Source organism: Leopardus geoffroyi, chromosome E3, assembly GCF_018350155.1.
Source record: "Leopardus geoffroyi isolate Oge1 chromosome E3, O.geoffroyi_Oge1_pat1.0, whole genome shotgun sequence".
In the NCBI taxonomy this organism is placed as follows: Eukaryota; Metazoa; Chordata; class Mammalia; order Carnivora; family Felidae; genus Leopardus; species Leopardus geoffroyi.
The window spans coordinates 9024008-9036715 of NC_059340.1; the positions used below are offsets into that span (position 1 = coordinate 9024008).

Below are 12708 nucleotides of genomic sequence, written 5' to 3' on the forward strand. Positions count from 1 at the left end.
TATTTTAGGTTTTGCAGAACACAAGGCATCTGTCGCATCTACGCAACTCTGCCACGACAGTGTGAAAACAGCCACAGACAATGTGCAAACTAACCACAGAGTGATCAGTGTACAGCTTCCCCAACACCCATCGCCGTGCTCACAGTGTCCTATAGTTGAGAAATACTTCTCTGAACCCACGTCTCTATCAGAAAGTAGGAAAGGGCCTCTGCCGACATGCCAGTCTTCCCCCAGTACCTGAGGGCAGCTTGAGACTCTCTACCCTGTGAAATCTTTACTTACACCCACTCCTCCACTCTGGCAGAAGTGGCCACTTCTAACAATCAATGTCCATGTAATATCTGAGTGCAATTATCTACCTGGCCCTCCACTAGGGCATAGGGTCCTTAAGGCAAGGACTAAGGTCAGGAAAAGACTTTTTAAACAAGATACTGAATGCTGAGTACAAAAAAAAAAAAGAAAAAAAAGGGGGGGGGGCGCCTGGGTGGCTTGGTCAGTTAAGCATCTGACTCTTGATTTTGGCTCAGGTCATGATCCCAGAGTCATGGGATCAAACACCACGTCAGGCTCTGTGCTGACAGCACCGAGCCTTCTTGGGATTCTATCACTTCTCTCTGCCCTTCCCCCACTCACACACACTCTCTCTCTCAAAATAAACAAACATGAAAAAAAAAAAAAAAACATTTCACTATGTGAAAATTAAGAATGATTGTTCAACATGGGGCACCTGGGTGGCTCAATCGGTTAAGCGTCCAACTTCAGCTCAGATCATGAACTCATGGTTCATGAGTTCAAGCCCCACGTCGGGCTCTGTGCTGACAGCTTGGAGCTTGGGGCCTGCTTCAGATTCTGTGTTTCCCTCTCTCTCTCTCTGCCCCTCCCCTGCTCGCACTCTGTCTCTCTGTCTCTCTCTCTCTCTCTCTCTCTCTCAAATATAAACATTAAAAAATTTTTTAAAAGAATGGTTGGTCAACAAAAGACGTCTTTAAGTAGAATGACCCATTACAAGCTGGAAGAAAATACTCACAATATGAACAAAGGACCGAAATCAAGAATATATAAAGAACTCTTACAACCAGTAAATAATAAAAAGTTGGCAAAAATCATAAGCAAATACTTCACAGGAAACACACATGCCAATAAGCTCATGAAGAGATATTCAATGTCAGGGCTCAGGAACATAGAAATCAAGATCCCAACGGTCCCATTTTATATCCATTCAATCAGGAAAAGTGAAGTCTGCCTATAGTGAGTGTTGGCAAAAACGTGAAGCAACTGAGTCCCATGCGCTGGTGCAGAGGGAGTGGATACTGGTAGGACCACTTCAGAAAACAGTCTGGCTACATCTATGAAAGTTGAACATGACGGATGACCCAGCAAAATATCACCCCTAAATTCATACCCAAGAAAACCTCTTGCACCTGTACTACAGACGTGTATGGGGATGCTCAGAGCAGCACATTTGCAACAGCAAAAATCTGGAAACAACTAAGTGCCCATCAGTGGAAGATTAGATGCATAAGCTGTGGTGTGTTCACGGATTCTTCAATAGTGAATACGAATGAATTAGAGGACATGCAATAAGATGGGAAATCTTAGCAACGTTTTCTTAATTTTCTCAGAAACACGTAAAACTACATGAGCATGAAAGCGAGGGGAATATGGTTATCTCAGGATGGGGAGAATGATAAAATGACTACAGGTAAACTTTCGTTTCAAGCTTTTGTTCTGGGTGGGTGGAACGCGGTAACTTACTACATTCCTTACAAATCACTTAGGAAATAAGTAAAAGCAAGCCACGCGTGAACAGTGATGAGCATGTATTAATCTAGCTCTGTGTTTACCCAAAGCAGAAATGAAAACCAACACATTTTAACCCAAGTGCCAAGCCCTACCCCTGACACAGGGTTTCTGTGTGGCCCATGGCCCCATTCCTGCTGGCCTCTTGGGTACCTTTAATATGTCTGAACCCAGGGGCGTCTGGGTGGCTCAGACGGTGAAGCAACTGACTTCGGCTCAGGTCATGATCTCATGGTCCGTGGGTTCGAGCCCTGCGTTGGGCTCCGTGCTGACAGCTCAGAGCCTGGAGTTGCTTCGGATTCTCCGTGTCTCCCCCTCTCTCTCTGCCCCTCCCCTGCTTGCACTCTCTCTCAAAAATAAACAAACATTAACAAAAGCTTTTTTTTTTTTTTTTAGTTTAATATGTCTGAACCCAGACTCATCTTCCTTCCTGATTGTCCTTTCCCCCTGGATTCCCTGGCCCCAGGCAGTTACGAGAAAAAGCTGGGTTTCTAGATCCTCACAACCTTTCCCCTCCAGCCCCGCAGCTGCCACGGCTTCCTTTTTCTCCTCCCTCCTCAGGCCCTGTTGCTTGGGACTTATATGCCTCTCACCCTGATAAGTATTCTCTCTGAAGTGGCTTCCCCAAATCTGTCTCTCCTTCTGGTCCACCTGAGAGGCAAGTGCAAGATTGAGCCTCCCGAAGTATACTTCCGAAATAAAGTTCAAGTTCCTTAGGTTGACACTGAAAGCCCATCACAGTCTGGTCCCTTCCTATCAACTGTATTTGCCAGGGAGCTTCCCTTCAATACCTTACTTTTGTCTGTGCCTCCCCTTCCCCCAATCCATACCTGCTACCCCCATATACATCCAGTTTTCCCACCTCCATACCTTGGCTCTGTGCAGAATCCCAACCACGTAGCTACACATCCTCACCTTACCCATATTTTCAAGACCCAATTTATTTATTTTTTATTTTTTTAATGTTTATTTATTTTTGAGAGAGAGAGAGGGGCAGAGAGAAAGCACCACTGGGGGAGGGGCAAAAAGAGTGGGAGACAGAAGATCTGAGGGGTGGGCATCACTCTGACAGCAGAGAGCCCAACGTGGGGCTCGAACTCACAAACTGTGAGATCATGACCAGAGCTGAAGTCAGACGCTTAACAGACTAAGCCACCCAGGCGCCCCCAGGACCCAATTTAAACAGCACCTCCAAGATGCCTCGATGTGCCCGACTGAAAGAAAACACCCGCTTATCAACTTCCACAGCACCTGTCTGCCCTCCACAGTTCTCTACGTCCATTCTATCTCTCCAAGGAGACTATGAGCAAACTGGGGGCCACATCTCATGGCATAAGGAAACAGTCACAAAGACAATAACCCAGTCGAATCCATCCCATACTTTCCAGCCAGTGTGCTCATCTAAAATGCCTCTTCTGCTAAAATCCTGCTCCCTGGAGCCTTGGCAGGGCCCCCAAAACCCTCCGCGCTCAGCCCTCTCCCTACTTCACCAGCCTCCTCTACCCCACACCCATCCCTTGTTGCTTCTGCCACAGGGAGCTCCTTACAGGGGCCCAGGCACACCAGGCAACTTCTGGACTCTGCAGACGTCAACTCCTCTGTGGGGCTTCTTCCCTCCTTTCCAAGTCCTATTCCTCCTCCACGACTCACCTTAGTGTTCCTCTTCCCTCCTACCCCTTCCTGGACAAACGGGGTCGGGGGGTTGGGGTCCTGCCCTGCGACTCCCCCCTCTCCCCCTCCGCCTCAACACATATCGCACCAACAACACCTTGCCACTGCCTGTGGTTCGTCTGTCTCTTCCACCAAACCGTGCGTTCCCGGGTGACAGAAAGAACCGTTGCCCACCAGTGGACCCCAGCACTGGGCATGGGCCTTGACACAAAGGAGGTACCCAGTTTTGTTTGTGCAGGAAAAAAAAAAAAAAAAAAGACATAAACATTTCCAGGTCAGATGCAGAAAACATGACTTGTGTCCTTCATCCCATAAAGCATGCCCTAATGGAAACCACGTGGAAAGTATCCTCTAAGACTGGTTAAACAGGAGAAGCCCTTGGCAAGAAAGCACTTGAATTTATTTGAAGACAGTTGGCAATCAACTATCAACTCCCAAGGCTGACTTTTCATCCGGAGACCTCAAAGTCCAGCCTCCCCTACCGAAAACCAGATTGAGAAGGCAGCAATGTAACGTCCCCGGGGCTCTTACCTTTTCTCTCTGGAGAGCTGGCACAAACTGTCCCTTCTTGATGGAGACAGTAGATCCTTAGGAGGACTGACTTGTTTGAGTTCCCATCTTGATATAAACGCAAACAACAAAAGCCGAGCAAATCCGAAAGGCCTGCTGACTCGGCAACACAAATTCCAAGGCACCTTTGCCAACAAGGAAAAAGATGATCAGGTTTTAAATTGAGAAACAGCAGTCAGTGAAAGCGAATGCACAGATGTTGGGTCTGTGTGCTGCGGCTGGGGACTGGAAACCACCAGGTTTATTTTCCAACAGCCTGGGCAGGGCAGAAGGTACAACAGTCTCCCTCCACCCACTCAGTCATCAAGGGAACGGTGGAAACAAACAAACAAACAAACAAACAAACAAACACCTCAGCAATTTCATGAAAAGGCCTAAACGGACTCCATAAGCCACTCTGCAGTGATAAGTATCCAGAAAATTAACACACCAGAGAGGGTGAAAGTTTGGCCAAGGTCACACAGCAAAAGAACAAGAGGCCTAGTTACAGCTACCCTGATGGTAAAGCCTGATGTTGGCTTCATCAGAAAGTTCACCTTCCAGAACTCCAGAGGAGCTAGGACGGCAGGCAGAAATATTCAGAGTTCATTCTTAAGGGGCCAAGCGCCCGTGCACACACCATTTCCATTGTTACTGGCACTTAGGGAAGTGGAACCAGTGTGGAGGGGAGCAGCTGGCTTGAGGGGAGGGGGGCGGACGGAAGGCCAGCTTCAGAAAAGAAGGTCTTCTAAATCCTCCTCCACATACAGTACGCACCCGTCAAAAGTAACCCAGGGCCCCAGCAAACTCCTGTTTCCTGGAGGGCGACCCCCTACTTGAGGCGAGGGAAGCAGAGTTACGGGGCAAAAACTCTTTCAAAGTACGGCCCCGGGCTCCAGCGAAGTCGTCCACCTGAAGGCAGACCCCGGACCCCGGGAGAATCCACGCCCTCACCGCGTAGCCCGGTGACAAGGCCACCCCCGCCTCCTCCCGGTCCTGTGGGGAGGGGTACCCACCTCGCGACGGCCCCAAACTCCCAGGGTCTGCGCCCCTCCCCCTGCTAGCCCTTCGGCTTCCACCCGGCGTTCACCCTCGCAGCCGGCACCCAGTCCCGTCCTAAGCTGCCCGCGCCTCCGATTTCCCCGACGCGGCGGCCCGTCCTCCCAATCCCCCCCGGACCTCACCCCGGGGCTCTTCCCCGGCCCGGCCCTCCCTCACTCGCACGCCCGCCCCCTTCCGGTCCCAGCTCGGCTCGACCCCCGTCCTCCCCCCCCCCCAACCCCGCGTCCCCGGGACCCCAGCCCTGACGACAAGCAGGTGGCCTGCCCGCCCCTCTCACCGAGGCTGAGGAAGGCGAGGGGGCAGGCTGAGGGCACCGCCGCGCTCGGGCTACAGCTGGGGTTCGGCCTGGGCACCGCTCCCGCTGAAGCTCCGACTCTGAGGAGGCAGCCAGAGTGAAACTCAGCGTCGCAGCTTCCTAGCGCCCCGGTGCGCATGCCCAGGACGCGGGGCCTTCTGGGAAATGTAGTTCCATGGGTTGGGGGCGGGGCGGGGCCCAACCCGTCGCGCACCTGTTCAGGTATATCTATTCCTCCTCAGTCTGTTCACTCACTGACTTCGTTAACTTACTGACTCGTTTTAGGTACTTTTTAACCGATACGTAGGTGATGTCAGGCCCTGTGCTGGGTACCGGGGATTAAAACGTGAGTTATGAACTTGGTTTTTCTCCTGGGAGAGCTTTGTATCTATTTGGGGAGACAGATACTCAAACATAGAATTACAGTACAGTGGGACAAATGGGAGTTTGAACACAGGAGTTGGAGCGCAGAAGGGTGTGCTTAATTTGAGAGGGGGTGTCAGGAAGACATCACAAAGCGGTGTTGCATGAATTGGATTTTGAAGCATATATAGGGGTTTGCCAGATGGAGTACAGAGAAGTTCTTGCAAAGGAGGAGACGTGTGAAAGTGCCTGACACAATCAGGAAGCAGTGAAATGTTCTCTGTGGTCAGGGCAAAGGGTTTATGGAGGGGCTGAGGACAGAGAAAATAGATTAGGGTGTGTCAGGACAGGAGTGTGGGGAGCAGGCTGGGTAAGATTATGATCGTCTTTAAATGCCATGCAAGGAATTTAAGCAGCTGGAACCAATAGAAAGATTCAAAGCAAGGGGATGACAGTCAGCATTGCACTTTAGAAGGATACCGTGTGCGGTAGGTAGAGGATAGGTTAAAGGGACAGAGGAAAGAGCTAGGAGACCAGTTTGGTGGACATTGCTGTAGTCCAGATAGAAGGTGATAAGGCCTGAACCAGGTTGGAGACTGCCCTTCTGGGATCACAGACTTCCCTTTCAAAGCTAAAGAAAGCTATTCCCAAAATATGCTCAGATGTACATGCTCACACATATGTACACACGTTACATGTACAATCTTGCACACAGGTTCAGGGGGTTCAGAGTTCTCTGAATCTTGGACTCTAGTTGAGTAGAGTCCCTCGCACTAATGCCCCTCACACTTCATCAGGGATTTCAGAAAGAGACGCTCCCCTAACTCCCCCATCATTCAGTTCAAAACTTAATTTTTTTTTATTTTTTTAATGTTTATTTATTTTTGAAGGAGAGAGAGACAGTGTGAGTGGGGGAGGCACAGAGAGAGGCACAGAATCCGAAGCAGGCTCCAGACTCCGAGCTGTCAGCACAGAGCCCAATGCGGGGCTAGAACTCACAAACCGTGAGATCATGACCTGAACCGAAGTCGGACACTCAACCGACTGAGCCACCCAGGTGCCCCTCAAAACTTCATTTTATAGAAGAGGAAGCTGAGGCCCAGAGAGGAGGGGAAGGAGTGCCTGTGGCCCCACTTCTGGTACCCTAGGCCAGGACTCTTTATGACCCAGGACCTGACTTACAGGACACAGGCCTTGAATTTGGGGACACACCAAAGTCAGGTTCTCCCGATTACACCCAGAACTAGCCCTCTTTCTAGAACTGAAGGGTAACTTTCTAGTTGTGATTTATGTGACTGCAGTGGCTACAGATTAGGATGCGAACATTTCCCCTCTTCTTTCCGAATCAGTTTTCTCAGCCGTAACCATCTACACCAAACATTTCTTTTTAAAAAAATTTTTTACTGTTTATTTATTTTTGAAAGCGAGAGAGACACAATGCAAGCAAGCAAGGGAAGGGGCAGAGAGAAAAGGAGACACAGAATCCAAAGCAGGGTCCAGGCTCTCAGCTGTCAGCACAGAGCCCAATGTGAGGCTTGAACCCATGAATGGTGAGATCATGACCTGAGCTGAAGTCAGACGCTCAACTGGCTGAGCCACCCAGGCACCCCTACACCAAACATTTCTAAAGCACTTAGTATGTGCCAAACACTTGGCATGCGTCATTTCATTAAAGCCCCTCAATGAGGTAGGTGTTATCATTCTCCCCATGTTATTTATTTTTTAAGTGGGCTCCATGCCATGGAAGGGGTGGGGCTTGAACTCACAAGCCTGAGATCAAGAGTTGCATGCTCTACCAAGTGAGCCAGCCAGATGCCCCCTCGTTATCCCCATTTTAAAGACGGGGTCGCTGAGACACAGTTTAAGCCATGTGTCTAAGGTCACACAGCCAGCAACTGGCAGAGCTGGTCTTAAAATCAAGGTGTCGTCTAACTCCAGATCGAGCACCCCTATATGAGTGGCCTCGCTGGTGGGAGGGTGGTACAAGGTGAAACGGTCTGAAGCATTAGAAAAGCCTTTCAACACTCAAAAGATATTTTCTTAAGTGCTTCCTTTTTCCTCAGTGAAATGCTTGCCTGATATTGTCCAAAAATCCCGCTGCACACACACCTACAGGCTCAAACAGAACTGTGGTGGCAGGCCGGGCTGGAAAGGTTCTGGAACCTAGGCTCTGGAGAGGGGAAGACATCTCAACTCAGAGAGCAGGAGGAGCCAGAGCGCTGAGGAAGGCTCGATGGGGCTGCCCAGGTTGGGGACCAGTGTGGGAACCAGAGGGAAAGCCAGGGTAGAGAAGCTTCACAGAGGACACAACCTGGAAGGCTGGGTGCATGGGGTGGCTTTCCATGAGGTAGAGGACACTAGAAATGTGGCGGGAGGTGTCCGGTCAACAAGGTGAGGGGGAGGTAGGGAGACCGGCAAGAACAGCCAGATGGGAGGTTCTGGAGCTGCCTGGGTAGAGGCAAGGGCTGGGGAGTCACCGGCAATGAGACTGAGATCACGTGGAAAGACCTCAGAAGATAAGCAAGGTTAGTCCGAGGCTAAGGAACACTGACCTTTGAAGGACAGATGAAACATAGAAGTGTCTGAAGGGAGGCTGGACTGGGGCGAGCCTGGTGAATCAGAGAATCAAGGGGAGTGTCCCATAGAGGTGGTACTCAGTGGTGACAGATGCTTCTGAGAGGCCCAACAAGGTGGCCGGCTGGGAGGCAAGACTATACCAGAACCGAGGGCTCCTGTCTCCCAGCTCTGGGCTCTCTCACCTTGCTGGCTCCAGGAAACGCCCCAAACTTCCAGCTTAACTACACAGAGGCCACTGGTGTGTCCCTCGTGGTTTCCGTTGAGAAGCAGAGGCCTGAGCACAGAGATGCACATAGGTGTGTGTGCTTGGGAAGGTTGGGAAGGTTCCAAAAACAGTCTTTGTGTTCCACGCATGGGGGCGGGGGGCGGGGGAGGATAAACCCACACGTGTGGAATGAGGCTACTTACGTAAGGTTGCCCATGGCTGTGTGTGCCTGGAAGGACGCTAGACAACACGGTAAAGTCTGAGAGGCAGGATAGCAGGTGATTTTCACTTTCTTTGTACTTTTCTTGCCCCATTTGAGTGTGTCCCAATGAATGGTTTCCTTTTTTGTAACCTGAAAAGAAAGACTATTTTTATTTGGGGAAAATAAAGAGTTCTGGTAGTGAAAAAGCAAAATAGGGCAGCAGCAAGAGGGAGCATGTGCGGGGGCACGGACTTTTAATTTTTAGGCAGGACAGAGCGAGTGTGCTGTGTTCTGAGACTGCAGCAGGATGGCCCTCAGGAAGCTGGAAATGAGGGGCCCAGGATCGGCCACTTGCAAACTGAACTTGAAACCAATATAGTAGCAAAGGATCCACAGCAACTAGGAGAGGGCAGGTTAAATGACCTTGGAACACTAGTTAAGAAGAATAAGGAAGATGCACAGGTACTAAGGGAACAATGGCCAAGGTCTAGGGTTAATCAAAAAAGACACTTTCACAGCATACGGAACATGCACCTATTTGTGGTTTTGGTTTGGAAAATGTGAACACGCCTCCCTCCCCCTCCACACACACAGTAGGGCAGGTTAGGTATGCCTGGCACAAAGGGCACATAGGGGTGAAAGGGGACGGAAACATTCCTGGCATAGGCTCTTTGTCCTCACAAAATCATCTGCCCCGAAGGGGAGCTTTGTGTGTGTGTTTTAACGTCTCAAATGGAGCTTGCTCACAGGCTTCCGAAGGCTCCCTAGCAACTAAGAATGAATGGCGTGGCCCAAGAAAGAATGTGGCTGTTGGCCACGGAATGGGGAGTGATGGTGGCCAAAGAAACTCTTTTTTTTTTTTTCCCCCAAAAGTTCTTAGACTCCATTCCATGTGCCAGGATTTACTGCTTCCGAAGGTTCCGATCCTGGAACAGCCCCAGCTCACTCAGGGAGCAAGAAAAGATCCATGACATAGGGGCCCAGCATCACCGCTCAGGGACTCAAGCACTTTCTGAGGTTTTGCTTGGAAAGGCAGAATTTTGTTGCTTGGTGCCACTCGGCTAATTGGCCTCCATCTGACGCTCTGGAGGGACCGTCTGATTAGAAGCCACAGCTGCCTGGCTCATTATTTCTGATTAATAGACAGCACCTGGCATCTCTGGGCGACAGTGCCCACTCAGGACCCAGGTGTGACCTACACGGCCAACAAAAGCGTGATGGCTCTGCAGCCCCAGGATGAAGCCCCTAAAAGCGTTCGTCATCTTATGTAAGTCCCAGCCCCTTGGAACACGTTTTGAACTGGCTTGTCCTTTTTGCTGGTTCCTTTGCTGCGAGTCTGAAATAATTGATGTGTACTCACAGTTAACTCATCCGAGAAGTTTGCTTTCACACCAGGCAATCTCACTGGATCTATGCCCTCCACCCCATTGTAAGTTACTTACTCATTGTAAGTTAGTACTCTGGCATCCTGGTTTGAGATCCATAGAAGAGAGGTGTCAGTTGTGCGTGGACAAGGCAGGCCTTTTAGCCTAAAGGCTGAGGGCAAGAGGCGCCCCCAAGAGACAAAGTTGTCTTTCTGGTGGTAGCCAACCTCCCCCGGAAAACTTCCAATAGTCCCTGGTTGCTGCTTAGAATTGATTGCTAAAAATACGTGATAAATCTAACATCCATCAGGAAAAAGCGTGAGTCTCAGATACAGACATGAACAAAGAGATTACGGAATGTCCTCTCGCACCCTTCCAGATACCCTGACTCTGTAAAAATCTGCCTTTCCCGGTCTTTGACAGAAAATATTTTGCAATTCTGTATATTGTGGAAAATCAGTAGTGCAAATTATTGCAAATAAGTCTTGTCTGGGGAGATGCAATTGATTTCTGCCCTTTGTAGGAAGCCAAACTTGCGTCTATCAACAAATTCATTTCTGCATTCCTGATTACTTTATGCAAATCTTCAGATTCTCCTTTGAACCCATTTCGCCTCTGGCAGTTCCCCTCAAGGAAGGAGTTAAAACAAGACCTTTGGGGCGCCCGGGGGGTGATCTCATAGTTTGTGGGTTCCAGCCCGCATCGGGCTCTGCGCTGACCATGTGGAGGGAGCCTGCTTGGGATTTTCTCGCTCTCCCTCTCTCCCTCCCTCTCTCTCTGTGCCCCTCCCCCGCTCACACACACGAGAGCTCGCTCTCAAAATAATCTTAAAAAAAGACCTTGGACATATTTTCATTTTGTATTTGTACAAACATGATTTTACTCCCCGGCTCCCCCCTTTCTCCGCATTGTCCTTTTTTCCCCTGGCCACCAGGAAGCACAAAGGCAAAGTTTTAAACCCACGGAGTGTCGGTCCACTGAGAGTTTCACAGGATGTGATAGGCAGCTGACCCAAACACCAGGGAAACAGGTGGCCGTAGGCAATGGAAATCCAGACCCTCAGCTGCCGGCCACCTCCCTCCCTTTCCCCGCTCTAGCCTCCAGTGGAGACTGGAGGCAGGGCCCTCGGATCTCAGTGCTGGAGGCCGCCTCTCGGTGGCACCCGGAGAGATGAGGCCCATCTGGAACTGGCTGGAGCTGACCTGCTCCTCACACTTCCTCCTCACACCAGCTACAACCACTTCCTGTTCCCAAGGACAGCGGAAGTTGGAGAGGACTTCCCAGGATGTTGCAAGCCCCAGAAACAGGAGGGCAAGTAGCGGATGGACAGTCCCCCCGGGGGTTGTGGAAGCAGCTGGAGCTCAGAGTGTGGTTCTGTCTGAACACCTGCTGGTGTTGGGGAGGGAAAAGCCTCGTCTTCCACAGGTTTTTCTGGCCGGTCTAAGAATTAAGTTGCTCACCAGCTAGACCTCAAGACTCGACAGTTGCTGCCTACCTGCTTGTACCCATTAACCTGTGTCTTACATCTTCCCCTAAACTCTTCTTTCCAGCTTATCTCTAAACTCAGGCAAATGAAATCCGAAACCACCCCTCGGGGGATGGCGAAGTCCCTGACAAGGCCTCCCAGACCACCCAGACCTTTTGAGCTAAACTTGACTTGCACTGGGGCAGATGGACCACAGAGTGGCCTCTGGAATGACCCACCTTTAAGTTTACCTCATTAGAATACTAAAACCCTCCCCCAGGGAGGAGCCTCAGCCTCATTTACATAACATACAAGGTCTCTACAGGCATGTTTCCTTAAGGCACATGCATCACGCCCACCTCTACCTAGGCCTCCCTGTCTAAATAGCCATCCTAACCCTAAACAGAAGGGATCCATTCGCCGTCTCTCTCGGGGAGTCACTGCTTTGGAAGCCATTCCCTAGGATCTCCTTGGCTCTCCGAGGAGCGAACTCACGTTGGTTAGGCTAAAAGTTGACAGGAAACAGATTAACAGAACAGCAGGTTTAATTTTGCTTGTGCGAATCTCTCACAAATATGGGGTTCCCAAAGTTAAAAGGAAGTACATATGCCCTCCTGAACCAAAAGGGATGAGAGCCTGGGGCTTCAAAGGCACAGAAGGCGATTCACAGACCAGGAAGAGTGAATGTGTGCGCCTCCCCACGCCCCCCCCCCCCAGATGGATCACTTAGAGAAGATTTAGCTCTGGTAAGAACCCCATTGTGGGAAAGACGCCCAACTTCAATTCTTCTAGGTAGTTAAGGGGGCAAAAATTTCTCTTGAACTGTTGGGTCTTGATGGGCACAGAGGTGATCGTGAGCTACAGACAAAGCAGCACACTTTGCAGGGGGGGGGGGGGGAGCTTGTTCTGAACCCCTGTACTGGGCCCCAAGTAACACATTACCCCTCCCAGGAATGCTGAAGTTGAGAACTCAAACCTCCTGAAAGGGGTCGATGCCGGGGAGGAGGAAACACGCTCAGTGAGGAGTCAAGCTGCATGGGACGGGACACAGGCCCTCTGGCCCAAGTCCTGCTGCCTGAGCCCAGATGCCACTCCGCTCACGGTGCGTGTTACAGATGAAGTGGCCTGCCAAGGCAGCAGTGGCGGGGAGCCGGG

At 50.5% G+C, this 12708-nt stretch overlaps 1 protein-coding gene across 4 annotated transcripts in view; it reads right to left on the reverse strand.

Moving 5' to 3' along the window:
• The window catches only part of DTX2 (deltex E3 ubiquitin ligase 2), a 35598-nt gene extending 30092 nt beyond the window's left edge, over nucleotides 1-5506 (reverse strand). The window contains exons 1-2 of one of the 4 annotated variants that reach the window (XM_045461978.1): nucleotides 5360-5506; nucleotides 4003-4166 (exon numbers count right to left, since the gene is read on the reverse strand). The gene's annotated coding sequence lies outside the window, so the exon portion shown is untranslated. Of the gene's footprint in view, nucleotides 1-4002; nucleotides 4167-5036; nucleotides 5203-5359 lie in introns of those variants that run through there. The other 3 variants (XM_045461980.1, XM_045461981.1, XM_045461979.1) reach the window with 3 other exon arrangements.
• Nucleotides 5507-12708: the final 7202 nt, after the last annotated feature.